At 42.7% G+C, this 17041-nt stretch overlaps 1 long non-coding RNA gene across 1 annotated transcript; it reads right to left on the bottom strand.

Moving 5' to 3' along the window:
• Window positions 1–1375: 1375 nt before the first annotated feature.
• LOC138844975 (uncharacterized) lies at window positions 1376–16738 on the bottom strand. The gene is made up of 2 exons (XR_011381508.2): window positions 15953–16738; window positions 1376–2747 (listed from the first exon to the last, which is right to left on the bottom strand). It is a non-coding gene; the product is annotated as an uncharacterized LOC138844975 (long non-coding RNA).
• Between the last annotated feature and the right edge of the window lie 303 nt (window positions 16739–17041).

Below are 17041 nucleotides of genomic sequence, written 5' to 3'. Positions count from 1 at the left end.
TTGTCCCTTGGTCTTCTACTCCCAGTGCAGCTTTAAACTGACCCTCTCTATTTTCCCGTTTCTCTCTGGAAAGCTACAAGCTGGTTTCTTGAAAGCCTGTGCCTAGTGGACCACAACTTTTTGTTCTCTTGTTAGTTTATGTTTTACATCTAATGAGTCAACACAAACCTCTAGTCTTTACTTTGCCCTCTCCTTCTGGAAGCTCAGGGACAAAGAACACACTAACCTGCCTTTCAGTGCATTTGTTAAACTCTGCCTAAGCAAGGCCTCTCCAGAGTATGAAGCCACACAGGTTTGTTTTTTTTTTTTTTTTTTTTTTTTTTTTGACAGGCAGAGTGGACAGTGAGAGAGACAGAGAGAAAGGTCTTCCTTAGCCGTTGGTTCACCCTTCAATGGCCGCCGCAGCTGGCGCACCGCGCTGATCCGATGGCAGGAGCCAGGTACTTATCCTGGTCTCCCATGGGGTGCAGGGCCCAAGGACGTGGGCCATCCTCCACTGCACTCCCGGGCCACAGCAGAGATTAGCCTAGTGAGCCGCGGCGCCGGCCTGCCACACAGCTTTATACCTGCAAGGCAGCATCTCAGAGAAAGCAATTCCTTTAAACATATTTATTCATTCATTCATTCATTCAGGTATTTATTTATTTGTTATAGATTCATTTTAAAAGCAAGGTCTTACTGTCACTTAGAAATATTTGTGGCTGGCGCCGCGGCTCACTAGGCTAATCCTCCGCCTTGTGGCACTGGCACACCGGGTTCTAGTCCCGGTCGGGGCGCCAGATTCTGTCCCGGTTGCCTCTCTTCCAGGCCAGCTCTCTGCAGTGGCCAGTTAGTGCAGTGGAGGACGGCCTGAGTACTTGGGCCCTGCACCCCATGGGAGACCAGGATAAGCACCTGGCTCCTGCCTTTGGATCAGCGCGGTGCGCCGGCCGCAACGCGCCAGCCGCGGCGGCCATTGGAGGGTGAACCAACGGCAAAGGAAGACCTTTCTCTCTGTCTCTCTCTCTCACTGTCCACTCTGCCTGTCAAAAAATATATATATTTGTTAGAAAGCCATGCATCAAATTGTTCACAAAAGAAGGGGCAGCTTAATGATGTTGGCTGAAGTATGGTACATCCATGTCATGGCATACTATGAAAGCATTAAAGAAGCAAGATCTCTATTTTATTTTAACATGGAAAGATATTCAAGACATATTCTAAAAAAAAAAAAAAAGGAAAAGGTACAGAAGCACAATTCCACTTTTTGAAAAAAAATACTTACTTGTATTTATTTAAAAAGCAAAGCAACAGGAGTGGGGGGGAGGGAGAGAATCTCCCATTTGCTGGTTCACTTTCCAAATGCTCACAACAGACAAGGCTAGGCCAGACCAAAGCTGGGATTCTAGAAGTTAATTTCAATCTCCCACAAAGGTAGCAGGAACCAAGTATTTGAATTGTCACCCACAGCTCTCTAGGGTGCTTATCAGCAGGAAACTAGATGGGAAGTAGAGGAAGGACTTGATCCCTGGTGCTCCGCTGTGGGATGCATGGGTAAGTGGAGGCTTAGACCACTGTACCACAATGACCGCCCCACCATTATCTTACTTTTGCTTAGAAAAAGTCTCCAAATAGAGATGCTAATATTTACTGCTGAGTCATGTATTATTTTTCTTTTTGATCTATATCTGACAATTTTCTATTATGCACAAAGATTGATTTTGTACTATAAAATAGTTAAAATTAACTTTTAAGGGCAAGCCATCCTGTCATTACTTATACATTGCTTACTAGACAATGATAATAAAACTAGCCACTGAATTGTTGCTAAGCGGATATAGAGTTTCAGTTTAACAAGAACAAGATACTCATTGTATGACAACATGAATGTACTTAACACTTCTGACTTACACACTTACACATGAGTAAGATGATCAACGTTATGTTACATATGTTTTACCACAATTTGAAGTTTTTAAAACCTAACAAAGATGTTAAAAGTGAATGGGTTACTGGATTCGCGTATCTGGTAGGGATAAATATCAGTAACGTCAGGGTAAAGACACTGAGATGTCTTCTCTACTGCTGTCAGCGCTTCAGAAAAACCTCATGAGTCTCAGTTACGTTCTTCTTCATAGACAATGAGCCAGCTTTACAGTGCTGCAGTGGGTTACTCCATTTCAGCAAGATTTATTTAGATCCGCAATTAATATCAACTTACAGACTTCCCTCCACAGTTTATAAAATTGCTCTCCATGTGGCAAAGTTGTTTAACTTATGCTTGAGAAAAATTCAATGGGTTGTATTAATGCTGATTGCCCTCACTGATTACTCAGTCTGCTTTCTCTAGGATCACTTTTCTCCTTGAACCTTCATGATATTTACCCAAAATTGTGCAACCCTCTCCCGAGCCATGATTGGAAACTACAGTAGAGAATGATTAAGCAATTCCAATGGGATACTGTAAAGCTCAAGGAACTGAAAATGCCAAACCACGTGTATTTACATGAAAAGTAATCCACAGAGAAATATGTAAGTATGAGTGTGTGTGAGTGTTTTTATTTCAACCAGGTGCTAAAGAGCAAATTGTGCTCACACTTTGTAACCACGTGGCCTTACAAGTAGATCCCTCCAGCACTTCCTTACGTTGGAGTTTCCACTCCACTTTTCTCTCTTGGCTGCTGGTTGTTTTGGGCTCTTAAATTATTTAAGGCTTCATATCTTCTTTTTGATGTGTTTTCCTTTCCCCTGCTTTCCCATTTTCGATTCTGAATATGAAAGAAAAGAAGAAACATAACAATAACTCCAAAATAGCTTCATAGATAGATTTGACTAGTCCTTACTTAACCCACTTTCAGCACTAAACCTGGCTTCTCTCTAGTATTTATCCTTTTCAAAGACTCATAAGCTTTAATGATGCACCCTCTAGTCTCCACATGAGTTAGCTTTATTATTTTGAAATTATTTTATTATTTTTATTATTATATTAATAAATAAAATTTATTATTATTTTGGAAATAGTACTTCCTTTATGTTTACTTGCCTGGCAATATTACTGATTAATTCAGAACTCAAACTTTTCAGCATTCTTTTCACTGTCAAAACAATATGTTCTTTAAATCCCAACTCATCTATAATTTCAAGGAATTTGTAAAAGTCAGTTTAACTTAATAAAGTACTTGAAATCCTCCGATCCCAATGTCTAAATACTATGTTTTTAATTTGTCTGTGTATATATATACACACATAGTTATTTATTTAAGTTTTATTTATTTATTTGAAAGGCAAAGTTACAAAGAGAAGGAGAGACACAGAGAGAGATCTTCCATCCTCAGTTCATTCTCCAAATGGCTGCAATGGCCAGAGCTGTGCTAGGCTTAAGCCAGGATGCAGGAGCTTCATCTGGGTCTCCCGTGTGGGTGGCAGGGATCCAAGAAGCTGGACCATCTTCCACTGCTTTCCTATGTGCATTATCAGGGAGCTGGATCAGAAGTAGAGTAGCCGGGATTTGAACCAGTGCCCATTTGGGATGCCGGTGTGGCAGATGATGGTTTAACCTACTACTCCTCCAAACCACAGGCCTAAATTTGTATATATTTTGAGGAATTTTTCAGATTTAGATTTTTAAAATATTTATTTAGAGGGAATCAAAGATGGCTGAATAGGGTACAGCCATGCTAACTTACACTGCTTTGGGTTATAAAAAGAACAAAGGACAGACTATATTTCCAGGAGTCTGACTAATGGAAATTTTCAGCCAAGATGTGAAAAAAAGAAAAAAAAAAAAAGGCTCCATGGGAGAGAAGACAGAGACATTGCTGCAGTCGGCCACATAGCACAGCCAGCTGCCGGCCATGAGCCCCCATCTTATCATGCCAAGGTAGGAAAAAAAATACTGTGTGCTCCACTGTTCACAGGTTTTAGCGGAGAGGGAATTCCACAGTCACTCGCTGATTTCACTTCAGCCTGGAGAGCTGACTTGGGTCTGAGCAACTGCCGGGCTTGAAGCAGGGAACCGCATGGCTTTCTTCCCCTTCCCCACCCACACAGCGCGCCATACGCGGCAGCAAACAGCCATGCAGCATGCTCTATTCTGCTCCCACCAGTATCATAATCACAGTCAGGGCAATGTGTGGGGCATAGGACAGATACCCTGCATCTTGCAGCTGTGGGAATTTTTGGGGTATTATTATCAAAGCTATGCTTACATATTCTCTGTGAGACACAGAGATTTGCCTTGGCTTCTGGGAGAAAACAGCAGAAGTAGCCAATAAAAAATATCTGCCTCCACCCTGGGAGATCTGGGTAATAATCCCACTATACCCTGCAACACCAGGAATGTAGTAATTCATTCTGAATTTCTCAGTGCCATTGGAATCCACCCGGTAGACATAGGGAAGGACCTACTTGCATCCCATCTCTATACTCATACCCTCCAGAGTAAAATCTTCTGTATACCTTGCAGTCACCCTGTAAGACTGGAACAGGGTTCAGTTCATACTCTCTACTCCTAGGACTAATCCTGCTGGAATTATAAGCCACAGCATCAGTTGGTTTCTCCTAGCAGGATCTGAGGAAGAGTCCATCTGTATCACACTGCCTTAGAGCCACAGCAATAGGTGCCACAAGTCCCAGCATTACTCAGGCTTGCCAGTAGGACAAGGGGTCAGCCAATGCTATGTCCCTCAGCACCAAGAACAAGGCCCTGGCCATTACATTCACCAGGGAGACTGGCACCAAACTCTGTGGACCAAAGATACACACCCAAGGAAGCTCTTATTCATCACAAAGCCTCATTCCTATCCCTGTGAACTACAGTAGACTAGACCGCTATGTCACTTATAGACACAGCTGACTTTGATTAAGAAAATGAAAAAGTCACTCAGAGACTACACTCCCAGGCTCACCTAGGACCAAAGTCAAAGCAACAAGCCAAGTGATATTCTGTATTCTAGCTAAATCATAATCTCTTTTCCAATAAAATCTACTCCATAAAGAAGGGACAAGTACACTGGATAGTTAGATGTCAGCACAGGGACACAGGAGACAGGAAGAAGCAAGGTAGCATGACACCTCCAAAAGATGACAAAAATCCTCCAGAATTAGATCCTGACCTGAAGGAAAATGCATGAAATGATAGATATAGAATTCAAAATAATGAGGGTAAGGAACCTCAATGAGATGCAAGAGAATACAGATAGACTAAAGAAATTAGGAAATCAATGAGTGACATGAATGAAAATATTACTAAGAAGTTAGAACTCATTAAGAAGAACCAAATATAAATTTTGGAGACAAAATCTTCAATCAGTGAAATAAAAAATAAGATTGAGAGCTTTACCAGCAAAATAGACCAAGTGGAAGAAAGGATTTCTGACTTGAGGACAAGAATTTTGAAATAGCCAAATCAGACAGAAATAAAGAGAAAAATATTAAAAAGAATGAAGAAATTCTAAAGAAAATATGGGGCACCAGTGAATGACCAAATATTTGTATTATACGTATTCCTAAAGGAAAAGAAAAGGAAACAGGTAAAGAGAACATGCTAAATGAAATAATAGTTGAAATTTTCCCAGGTCTTGAAAAAGACATGTACATCCAGAAACAAGAACCTCAAAGCTCAATAGGCTAATCCTCCACCTTGCGGCGCCGGCAAACCGGGTTCTAGTCCCGGTTGGGGCGCCGGATTCTGTCCCGGTTGCCCCTCTTCCAGGCCAGCTCTCTGCTATGGCCAGGGAGTGCAGTGGAGGATGGCCCAGGTGCTTGGGCCCTGCACCCCATGGGAGACCAGGAAAAGCACCTGGCTCCTGGCTCCTGCCAGGATCAGCGCGGTGCGCCGGCTGCAGCGGCGGCCATTGGAGGGTGAACCAGCGGCAAAGGAAGACCTTTCTCTCTCTGTCTCTCTCTCTCACTGTCCACTCTGTCTGTCAAAAAAAAAAAAAAAAAAAAAAAAAAAAAAAAAAAAAAAGAACCTCAAAGAACCCTAAGAAGACTCAACCAAAAAAGGTTTTCTCCAAGCATATTGTTGTCAAATTGTTAAAAGCTAAAAATAAGGAGAAAATCCTAAGGACAGTAAAAGAAAAGCACCAAGTTACATATAAATGAAAGCCAATTAGGTTAACATTAGACTTTTAGCAGAAACCATACAGGCCAGAAGAGAGTGGAATGATATATTCAAGGTCTTAAAAGAAAAAAAAAAAAAAACTTCCAACCAAGAATAATATATCTAGCAAAGCTATCCTTTAAAACTGAAGGAGAAATAAAGTGTTTTCCAGATACACAAAAGCTGACAATTCACTATCACCACACCAGCCTTACAAGAAATTCTGAATGGTGTCCTGCATTAGAAGTAAACATGAAACACATGTTACCCAAAAGTCACCAAGAAAGCAGGTAAAATCATTATCCAATCAACAAAATTACAAGTCATAGTTCTCATCTATCAATACTAACTTTGAATGTAAATGGATTAAATTCACCAACTAAAAGACTTAGGTCAGCTGAATGGATTAAAAAAAAAAAACAGGACCCCACTAAATACTGCCTAAGAGGAACTCACGTCACAAAGATATACACAGACTGAAAGTGAAGAGTTGGAAAAAGATAAATCAGGCAAATGGAAATCAAAAATGAGAAGCATAGCTATCCTGATATCAGATAAAACAGACTTTAAATCAAAAACTGTAAAAAGAGATAAAGAAGGGCATTATATTTTTAAAAGGTTCCATACAGCAAGAAGACATATCAATCATAAATACATATGCACACAACACAACACCTAGATATATACAGAAAATACTATTAGACATAAAAGACACAGACTTCAATATAATAACAGTGGGTGATTTCAACACCCCACTCTCATCAATGGACAGGTCATGCAGACAGAAAATCAATAAAGGCACATCATAGTTGAAACATACTATCGAACAAATGGATCTAACAGACATTTACAGGACATTTCACCCAACAGCAACAGAATACATATTTTCATCAGCACAAGGAACATTTTCTAGGATAAATCCCACATTAGGCCACAAACCATGTCTCAGCAAATTTAAAAAGATTAAAATCATGTCATGTTACCTTCTTAGGTCATAAAGGAATAAAACTAGAAATCAAAAGAAGAAAAATAGAACACTCATGAATACTTGAAAATTGAATAACATGCTACTGAATGAATGATAGTCACTGAAGAAATTAAAAAGGAAAGTAATATCTTTCTTGAAATAAATGAAAATGAAAACACAACATATCAAAACCTGTAGGAATACACAAAAGCAGCATTAGGAGGGAAAGTTATAGCATTAAGTACTTATATTAAAAAAAGAGAAATGTCTCAAATTAAAGATCTAATGATCCATCTTGGAAGACAGAAAAACAGGAACAAACTACACTCCAAATCAGCAGGAGGTGAGAAATAATAAGGATCAGAGCAGAAATAGATGAAATTGAAACTAAAAAAAATCATACAAAAGATCAACAAAACAAAAAGTTGGTTATTTTTTAAAAGATTTATTTATTTATTTATTTATTTGAGAAGCAGAGTTATAGAGAGAGGGAGAGACAGAGAGAGGACTTCCATCTGCTGGTTTATTCTGCAAGTAGCTGCAATGGCTGTAGCTGCGCCAATCTGAAGGCAGGAGCCAGGAGCTTCTTCTGGGTCTCCCATGTGGGTGCACGGGTCCAAGCACTCAGGCCATCTTCTGCTGCTTTCTCAGGGCGTTAGAAGAGAGCTGGATGGGAAGTGGAGCAGCTGGGACCCGAAGCAGCGCCTATATGGGATGTCAGCTCTGCAGGCAGAGGCTTAATTTACTATGCCACAGTGCTGGACCAAAAAGTTCATTTTCTTGAGAACATAAACAAAATAGATAAACTTCTAGGCAGACAAAAATGAAAATAAAAGAGAAAAAAATTTTATCTCAAATAGATAAAATTAGAGATGAAAATGGAAACATTGGGGTCTGTGCTGTGGTGCAGCGGGCTAAAGCCCAGCCCTGAAGCGCCAGCATCCCATATGGATACCAGTTCTAGTCTTGACTGCTCCTCTTCCCATTCAGCTCTCTGCTCTGGCCTGGGAAAGCAGTAGAAGATGGCCCAAGTCCTTGGGCCCCTGCACCCATCTGGAAGACCTGGAAGAATCTCCTGGCTCCTGGCTTCGGATTGGTGCAACTCTGGCCATTGCAGCCATCTGGGGAGTCAACCAGTGGATGGAAGACTTCTCTCTCTGTTTCTACCTCTCTCTGTAACTATGTCTTTCAAATAAAACAAAACGAAACTAACAAAACAAAAAGTCCTTTCTCTCTCTCTTTCTCTCTTTCTCTCTCTGCCTCTCCTTCTCTCTGTGTGTACTTCTGATTTTCAAATAAAATAAATAAATCTTTTTAAAAAAACGAAATGGAAACATTACAACTGACTTTTTATGCCTGGGGTTTATAGCAGGTACTGGGAACTGTTTCATTTCCAGAGAGCTAAACTTATTTTGAAATTACTATTTATACCACACATTTGAGATCTAACCATCGGTGCCACATATCTAACATGATGACTTTTGTTTCTTCCCTTCTCAACTGGCATGTGATTGACAGGTTTAAATCTTATAAAACTCTCTGTGAGGCTGAGGATTTGACACTTTGCACCATCTACAAGCTCTATTCTTGATCAGATCAATTAGTCTTCCTACAGCCAGAATACCACTACTTTATTGATACATTTTTACTTGCTTTATAAATGACAAAATGAAAAAGAATCAAATAATTGCATGAGTCAAAAAGTAGACAACAAAACTGCTGAAATAGAGACACTGACTGGCAGACACCCTATCCACATCACCTCCAGGGATCCTGTTTTCTGCTCTTATATCCTGGAATGCCTTGAAGCATTGATTTTCAAATTGTTCAGAAGTTGGCAGAGCAGCATTTGAGTTCCCTTTATAATTATATGCTGCCTTTTACATTACCCTCATCTGAAGTACACATACATAGGAGAGGCATAGGAAGCATCAAGTCCGAGTTTAAAAAGAAGTAGTAAGGGGCCTGCGCCGCGGCTCAGTAAGCTAATCCTCCGCCTTGCGGCGCAGGCACACAGGGTTCTAGTCCCGGTCGGGGCGCCAGATTCTGTCCCGGTTGCCCCTCTTCCAGGCCAGCTCTCTGCTGTGGCCAGTTAGTGCAGTGGAGGATGGCCCAAGTGCTTGGGCCCTGCACCCCATGGGAGACCAGGAGAAGCACCCGGCTCCTGGCTTTGGATCAGCGCGGTGCACTGGCCGCAGCTGCGGCCATTGGAGGGTGAACCAACGGCAAAGGAAGACCTTTCTCTCTGTCTCTCTCTCTCACTGTCCACTCTGCCTGTCAAAAAAAATTAAAAAAAAAAAAAGTAGTAAGTAGCAAAGACTATGTTAGGGGAAAGACATAGAACAAGGAATGTACCAGTGCCTTCCATTATAACTTAAAAGTAGGGAAGATTTGGGTTCTAGCAGACTATATGTAGATATACAGAAAAATATGCTTTCAGGATTATAATTCTGTATATATTATGTCCACATGCATACATACACATATGAGGAGTGCCCAAAAGTTCGTGAAAAATATGTATTATGAAAAAAGTATGCATGAATTTCAGAAAGTTTTGACATTAAAATAAGCTTCTCTTTTAATTCAAATTTTCCATGAGTTTTTTGAAGCATGCTGGCATATAGGCCAGAGAGAGAAGCTATTGTTTCTCCACAGCTTTTTTATAACTCTACATTCCAAAATGTTAATATAGGAACTCAAGTGTTTTTTTTTTTTTTTTAATTCCCCTTATGCTTTGCTCGGAATGTCCTAAATTCTTTCTAAGGAACAGGTACTACTTTAATAATAATGAGATATAAACATAAATATTATAATTATTGATTAAATAAACTTAAGCAGGGAATAATGTATTTTTGAATAAAGAGAATGTATCAGGAATGGAGAACTTTTCTCTGTACCTGGAGACCCTGAGGAGGAATCTCTGTGGGGGCTCAGAGACCACAGAGAAGCCTGGTTCTCTCACAGCACCGATTGCTCCATGTCAGCACATTATTTAATGTATTCGTTTTAAACCAAGTCGTAACTGGCTGTAAGCCTGTGCTACATTTATATTTTATTTTTTGTGAACTGTTTTTTATTTGAAATTTTACAAAACTACTGGTTAGGAAGAGACTGTCCCTCCCTGCGCTGGCTAGCTAATTCTTAGAGATACCAAGGGGCCTGGCCCACCTAACCAATTCAGAGCCAGCTGTCCTCAATCCGCCTGTGTGCCACAGGAGACAATACTCCTCTGCCTTCATCATCCCCGGGCTCAGTGCCAGGCCACTAGAGAACAGCCTATACAGTCACTCGAACCAGCCAACCCTGTACTGTTCACCCTGCCCTCCGCTGCCTTTCTCCTGGGAACCCTGATACAGTCCTGTCCCCCACTCATGTCTTCTCCTCCTCCCCTCCTTGGGGTGCTTCGTGTCTCTGTGATCTATGACTATAATCAACTTTCTTCTCCTTGTCCTGTTAGGATCACATCTGACTGATCATCTCATCAAAGAACAGAAAACAGCTCTTCTTTGTCAACTCCGGTAAAAGACCTAATACAGCCCAATTCCTGGGGCGCCTCCCTGCTTCCTGTCCCTGTTGAGATTTCATAAAAGCCTCATAGCAAACACAGCCAGGGTCGTGTGAAGCTAGAGAGGGACAGCGACTGATTTCCCTCCCTCCTTGTGCGTCCTCCCAACCCCACCATCCAGACTGTGTCATGGGGACCTTGCAGCCCCCAGGGACCTGCATCTTCAGGTGAGTCTTCCAGCTTTTCTAAGAGATACTGGAAGTCCATAACATCCAGGAACATCTCAATATTTCATCTTTAAAAAGTTTTAAAATGTATTTATTTATTTATTTACTTATTATGAGAGAGAGAGAGAATAGAGAGAGCTTGTATCCCTGGTTCACTTCCCAGATGCTTGCAATAGCCCTAAGCTGAGAGGTTAAGCTAGGAGCCAAGAACTCAGTCTGGCTCTCCCACATGGGTGGCAGGAACTCAAGTACTTAAACCATCATCTGCTGCCTTCCAGAGTATACACCAGAAGGAAGCTGGAATGGGGAACAGAACCAGGCATTCGGATATGGGATAGCAGCATCCCAAGTGGCTTCTTAGCTAGCTACTATGCCAGACACCTGCCTATCCCCCAAATTTTGAAGCTGGTAATTAATTAAATGTTTTACATGCACTGTAGCTGTCCACATGGCCAGAAGGTGAGTCAGAATTTAGATCTCGGTGACCTGGTGACACTTGTCTGGACAGTGAAGTGGTTCTAGGTATCAGCAGCTTTCTGAAGGAGAAAAAACTCCCATCTTATATGCCCTTCTCACTGTGGGAGTTCATCCAGCCAGAGTATTTTAATTCTTTTTTAAATGTTTTTTTATTTGAAAGGGAGAGAGACAGAGAGAGAGAGAGAGAGAGAGAGATCTTTCATCCACTGGCTTGCTCCTCAAGCGCCAGCAACAGCCAGGGCAGGGTTAGGCCAAAGTTAGGCACCAAGAACTTCACCTGGATCGCCCTTGAGGAAGGAAGGACCTGTAATACTCGAGCCATAATCTGCTGCATCCCAGGCACATTAGCAAGGACCTGGATTGCAAGCAGAGCAGCTGGGACTTGAACCAGCACTGCTGTATGGAATACAAGTGTTGCAAGCAATGACTTGACCTGCTGTGCCACAGGGCCAGCCCCAGAGTCTGTCCATTCTGCAACAGAATGCATGACAACAGAAGAGAAAGGTGGCCGGTGAAAAAAGAGGGGGTTTTATACTGATCATTTAGACCTGTGGTACGGGATAGAGAACTGAGAACTGAGAAGATGAAGAAGAGAGATTTCTGGTGTCAAGTGCTCAGAGAAGTTGCTGGTCACAGTTCCACTTTGTGTTTCCCTGTTCATTACTTATTCATGATAACAGGTAACTAGATTGCGTCCGTCAGGGCCAGCCCAACACATGTGAAGTGAGGCAATTGTGTGTATGTGAAATGTGTACGTGAATGTGTAAAAGCTTTGGAAATCACAATGTGCTTTATAAAATTTTAAAATTTGTGAAGCACTTTTTTATGTGTTCTTTCTTTATGCGTTTTGATGAACGTACTGTTGTGGAGTCAGACAAGGAGGAGCACAAGCTGCCGGCACTTTAAGAGGAGGTAGCTCTCTCCTGAAAAGGCTGTCAGACCCAGAGAGAGAGAGAGAGAGAGAGCACTGCCCTTGCAGCTGCTTCTTCCATGCTTCCACCAGAGCTGCGTCCCTTCCCCCTGGAGAAGTTCTGTTGAGGATGGCACAGCATTTTGGAGGGTCCCAAGAGGAGGAGTGGGGAGGCCTGGGAGAAGGCACCACACCACAAAAGACACAAAAAGCATCACTCCCAACAGCTTCCCAGATGGATGCATACCAACTGATATGAGTTCTACCTGATGGAAGTTTTCCAACTGCTCAAAAATACGGTCCATGCGAACCAGGCCAGCTACAGCCACCATACACCCTTCTTATTCACCTCACCTCCTTCCAATAGACAGGTCCAGACACACACAGATATGCCGACCCACTCGTCCCATGTCCTCCTAAAGCTTCACCTGGCACAGACAGCAGGCTAGCTGTTAGGAAAGTCAGAATAGAACAGAGCAGATGCTAGCCGCAGGGAAATGCAGAAGGAGAAAGAGGGAAGGACATGCCAAGCCACAGAGGGGAGAATCAAAGGCACTGCTGCAACTGTATTGGCAATCGTGGAGCAGTTCCTGCATCTGAGAGCGAGCTCAGAGGGCTGTACGAGCCTCGCTGGAGAGGGGCTACCATGACCATTCGGCCTATGAGAATTCATTAAGAGAAGAAAACTGAAGGCATTTGACCAAGGGTATTGAGTAATCCTGATTGACAAAGAGCCCAGGGTCCTGGCTCTGAGCTCTCGCTGTTAGAGGAATCAAATGGCTGACAGCCCAGCCTGCCCAGTTACCTCAAGCATCCCTATTGTGAACACTCTCCAAAGATCCTAGATTGCAGGACTTCCGTTAGTAATGATCACATGCCTCAGGAAAAGAGAGCTCTAGTCAAGGGCTTTGGCTTCAGCCCCGTCCTGCTAAGCGTGTCTAACAATTTTTGTGAGAATAAAACCAACTTGATTATCCAATTTTCAGCTGCCAAAAGCTACGGGAGATAGGGCATTTCTTGGATAACAAAATTGCATTGTGGAAAACATTTAACAAGCTGGAATGATAAAATTTATAGGGAATCGGTGGGAAGTCCTAAACTCAGATTGAGAGTCAGCTGTACTGATACATGATATAAGAAACCAATAATAGCAGTCTCCTTGGATAGCAACTCATTTGTATAGTTGATGCCACAATTTATAGAAAAACTTTCAAGAAAGCTACTGCAACAATAGGCATATATGCTTATGTAGTCATAGTCTTCTATAATTTCGTAATCACTGCAGGTGACAATAGAGGTCACCTCCTTCATTACATGATGTAAGGGAAGTTCTTAGAGGTTAAGTTTAAGAGTAGACAGCGAGGGCACAAGATCTCTTTCTTTTTTTTTTTTTTTTTTTTTTTTTGACAGGCAGACTGGACAGTGAGAGAGAGAGACAGAGAGAAAGGTCTTCCTTTGCCGTTGGTTCACCCTCCAATGGCCGCCGCGGCCGGCGCACCACGCTGATCCGAAGGCAGGAGCCAGGTACTTCTCCTGGTCTCCCATGGGGTGCAGGGCCCAAGCACTTGGGCCATCCTCCACTGCACTCCCTGGCCACAGCAGAGAGCTGGCCTGGAAGAGGGGCAACCGGAACAGATTCCGGCGCCCCGACCAGGACTAGAACCCGGTGTGCCGGCGCCGCTAGGTGGAGGATTAACCTGTTGAGCCGTGGCGCCGGCTACAAGATGTGTTTCATCTTGAACAACAACTTTCCTCAATGGGAGGTTGCTGCCTAGGCTGCAGCTTTGGAGGAGGACTCTTTATCTTTCTTTTAATTTTTGAAAATATTTATTTACATATTTGAAAGGAAGAGTTAGAGAGGAAGAGACAGGGATCTTGCATCTACTGGTTTACTCCCCAAATGGCTACAATGGCTAGGACCGGATCAGACTGAGCTGGAAACTTGGAACTCCATCCAGATCTGTCACATGAGTGCAGTGTCTCAAGAACTCGGGCCATCCTCTGCTGCTTTCCCAGATGCATTAGCAAGGAGCTGGGTAGGAAGTGGAGCAGCCAGGACTTGAACTGGTGCTCATATGAGATGCTGGCATTGCAGGCGGACACTTAACCTGCTGTGCCACAATGCTGGCTCCTGGTAAACGTTGTTAATCCGTATCTGTGCTCAGCAGGGAGAAGGGCTGTGGTAATTGAGTGATTCTTGCTTGGTCTAGAGAGTGAGTCCAAGGGCTATTGACACAGACATTAGTGGTGCCTATGGCTGAGCGCCATGCAGTACACCATTCCAGTGTGTGCTGTTGAAAGTCCCTGCAATGTCTGCCAGAGTACTTTATCTTGATTACACATGGGGGAGACAGGGAGTGCTGTGGAGTAACTTCCTCTGATAGAGGAGAGTGGGAACATAAATATCCCTGCCACTCTGGCCCCTTGGAGGGTAATATTCTGAGCTGTACTCTGCACCTTTTTTTCAGAGTTCACCAGCAGAGTGAGCTTCAGTGGCCCAGGGCAATTATCTGCTCAATAGTATACCCTTGAGTGGATTCCTTTCTAGCCTGTCTCACTTCTCTACTTCTATACAGAAGTTTTCTGGAATCACTAACTCAAATAAACTTGCTTTTCATCCCTGATAGAACAGCAAAAACCATAATCCATCAAACACCAGTTGGGTGACACACAGAGTGTATTGTTGAGCACTACATCATTGACAGACCCGGATGACATCTGAGGACAAAGACCAGAAATGTGAAGGGTCTTGTGTCCCTAAGTCAGTAAGGAAGGACTCAAAAGGATTCGGAGTCTGGGAGACAGAGGGCAAAGGGCAAGAGGGAGATCTTCAATTATGTGGAGCCAATGTGGAAGTGAGGTTGTAAACAGTGACTAGTTTCACAACCCTGAGGACACAGCTCAGATCTGCCAAGATGTGTGATCTTGCATAACTTTTTTATGTTTTTTTTTTTTATGTCTGCAAACCTTACTGCCCTTATCTGTGATGTGCTAATTATAATAATGGCCACTTCTATGTGACTTTGTGAATTAAATGTGATAATATTTGATTCCTTGTAAGTAGAAAATAAGCACTAGCTATTAAAAAAACAAGACTTCTTTTTAGTTCTTGAAAGCATTGCAAGAGCCATGGTTTTAATATGAAAGGCAGCCAGATTCTGGTTTAAAATAATCATGTGTGATCATCATTTTGAAATCATGCTAATAATGTGTGTTTTCAGCAAAGAAACTGGCTTCTCTGTGCATGGCCAAGAGGAGGTGAGACCTGATTTGGGTGGGGCTGTAGGGATGACCTCTCTGCCCTTCCTTACTCTCCGCTGTCTTCTGTCAGCTTTCTTCCTTCGCTCCCCCATTTCCCATCCAAGGCCTTAGATTGTTTAAAATCTCCAGGGATCCTTGTTTTCCTTCCTTATAAGCATATTCCCGGCAAATGTGGATCTCAAGAGGCTAATTTGCTGCCATCTGGAAACAGCACTTCGTTTTCCCCAGCACTTGACTTGGAAGATGCATTTGCACTGAACCCCAAGGCAAGTAGCTGGGCAGCACAATGTCAGAGGAACATATGGTGGTGGGAAGCCACCCACAGGGATTCTGGAGAGGAACCGAAAGACAACTTCCTCTCTACACTGATTCCAGTTATGAACAAAAGGTTCATGAACAACTCCTGTGGCAGGCTTGAGTAAAGCGAGTGTCAAGCAGCCCCCTAGGGACTCTGCCCATCAGGACTGGGCAGCTCACACTGGCTGGATTGCAATGACAACAAGAAGTTGCCACTTTTCCTTACCCTGATCTCCATGCAGTCTGCCTTCATTGTCTGCTCACACTGGACACTATTTGGGACCATCTCAGCTTCAGACTCCTTACAGAGAGAACACACACAACAGCATGTTACTTTATGAAAACATTTAAAATACAAAAAGCTAGCACTGCCTCTGGATCACACGCAAAATGCTCCCACCAACATCAAAATAAACAAAGGATTACTCATGTATCATATCTTTATTCCATTACATGTTTGTTATTTCTCATGAAAGTACTGCAACTTTTAAAAATAATTTGAAGTTTGGCTGGCGCTGCAGCTCAATAGGCTAATCCTCCGCCTTGCAGAGCCGGCACAGTGGGTTCTAGTCCCAGTCGGGGCACCTGATTCTGTCCCAGTTGCCCCTCTTCCAGGCCAGCTCTCTGCTGTGGCCAGGGAGTGCAGTGGAGGAGGGCCCAAGTGCTTGGGCCCTGCACCCCATGGGAGACCAGGATAAGCACCTGGCTCCTGCCTTTGGATCAGCGCGATGCACCGGCCGCGGCGGCCATTGGAGGTTGAACCAATGGCAAAGGAAGACCTTTCTCTCTGTCTCTCTCTCTCACTGTCCACTCTGCCTGTCAAAAAAAAATAATAATAATAATTTGAAGTTTAGAATCTCTAACTTCACAAGAATTCCTGAGTAGGCCTAATTATATCTAATAGAACACATTCAATCATATACTAAAAGGCATTACTTCCATTTGCACAATAATTTTCTTCCATTCATCAAACATTGATTGATCCACATGCTGAGCATTGTTTTATGTGTTGGAAATTCAATTCTGAACAAAAATAGACAAAGCCTTCCTCTATGGAGAAATTCTTTCAAACATTAAGTAACATTCATTGTGGGACACAATTGCCTAATCATGTGGTTGCCATAACTTCTCATAGAGTTCCTGGGCTTAATGAACTACAAACACCCTAGTCCCAGGTGGATGCCTTTTTCACTGTGGGACAATAGAAACTATCTTGTAGAGCTTTTGCTAGGATTAAGATGATAGACACAAATCACTTGGAAGTTTACTGGCTCTTAACCATAAGTTCCCTGCCACCTACTGCTCCACATTTCTG

The sequence above is a fragment of the Oryctolagus cuniculus genome, chromosome 13 (assembly GCF_051225735.1).
Source record: "Oryctolagus cuniculus isolate XC-2025 breed Fujian yellow rabbit chromosome 13, ASM5122573v1, whole genome shotgun sequence".
In the NCBI taxonomy this organism is placed as follows: domain Eukaryota; kingdom Metazoa; phylum Chordata; class Mammalia; order Lagomorpha; family Leporidae; genus Oryctolagus; species Oryctolagus cuniculus.
Note: the sequence above shows the minus strand (reverse complement) of the source record. Positions and strands in the feature narration are given on the sequence as shown.